The 1,005-nt window shown below is 48.9% G+C and overlaps 1 pseudogene; it reads left to right on the top strand.

Annotated features, from left to right (window-relative positions):
• Window positions 1-233: 233 nt before the first annotated feature.
• LOC100945476 lies at window positions 234-640 on the top strand (annotated as a pseudogene).
• Window positions 641-1,005: the final 365 nt, after the last annotated feature.

A 1,005-nucleotide genomic window follows, 5' to 3' on the forward strand; every position in this document is an offset into this window, starting at 1 on the left:
CAAGAAGCTCATCCCATCTTCCCATCTGGCCTACGTGTGCTTGTCAGGTAGACAATCTCTAGTTCTTTCAGCTCCTCCACACACAAATGCACCAATAACGGCTAACATTTTCTCTGCACTTCCTATGTGCCGGGCCCTGTGCTAAGCTCTCCACATGTGTAGCTTATTTACCCTTCACGATAACCTTATGAAAAAGCAATATTATTCTTTCTGACCTTTTCCGATCATCCTAGATGTTGAAGCGAGGACGTGGTGGGTCCGCCGATGTGAAATTCCGGATTTCCCTGGGTCTTCCACCAGGAGCGGTAATAACTGTGCTGACAACACAGGAGCCAAACATCTGTGTGTCATCTCTGCGAAGGGGATCAAGGGACGACTCAAGAGACTTCCCGCTGCTGCTGTGGGTGACAGGGTGATGGCCACAGTTAAGAAAGGCAAAGCAGAGCTCAGAAGAAGGTACATCCAACAGAGGAAGTCATACCGGAAGAAAGATGGTGTGTTTCTTTATTTTGAAGGTAATGCAGGGGTCCTAGTAAACAACAAAGGTGAAATGAAAGGTTCTGTTATTACAGGACTAGTTGCAAAGGAATGTGCAGACTTGTGGCCAAGGATTGCCTCTGATGCTGGCAGCATTGCATGATTCTCCAGTATATTTCTAGAAAACATTAAAACATGCATGCCCCCGCCCAAAAAGCAATATGATTGTCTCTAGAAATCGACTGTAAGGCTTAGAGAGCTCAGCTGATTTGCCCAAGGCCCCACAGCAAGTGTGAAAGGCTAAACTCCCTCTCCCCCTTCTTTTCCCTAGTGAACTCCTTTCACCCTTCAAAGCCCAGCTGAAAACCCACAGCCCCCTCACACCCATCTCATTTCCCTCAGGAGGACTGAGTGCCCCACCTGGCCTCGGAGAGGAAGCTTCCCTGGACCTCACACCTTGGTTTCCAGCCCTTCACCTAGCCAGGAACACCTGGCAAGTTCTCTCTAGACTGTGAGTGCCACTCTGGA

Source organism: Otolemur garnettii, unplaced genomic scaffold, assembly GCF_000181295.1.
Source record: "Otolemur garnettii isolate 467f Iridium unplaced genomic scaffold, OtoGar3 scaffold00059, whole genome shotgun sequence".
NCBI lineage: Eukaryota > Metazoa > Chordata > Mammalia > Primates > Galagidae > Otolemur > Otolemur garnettii.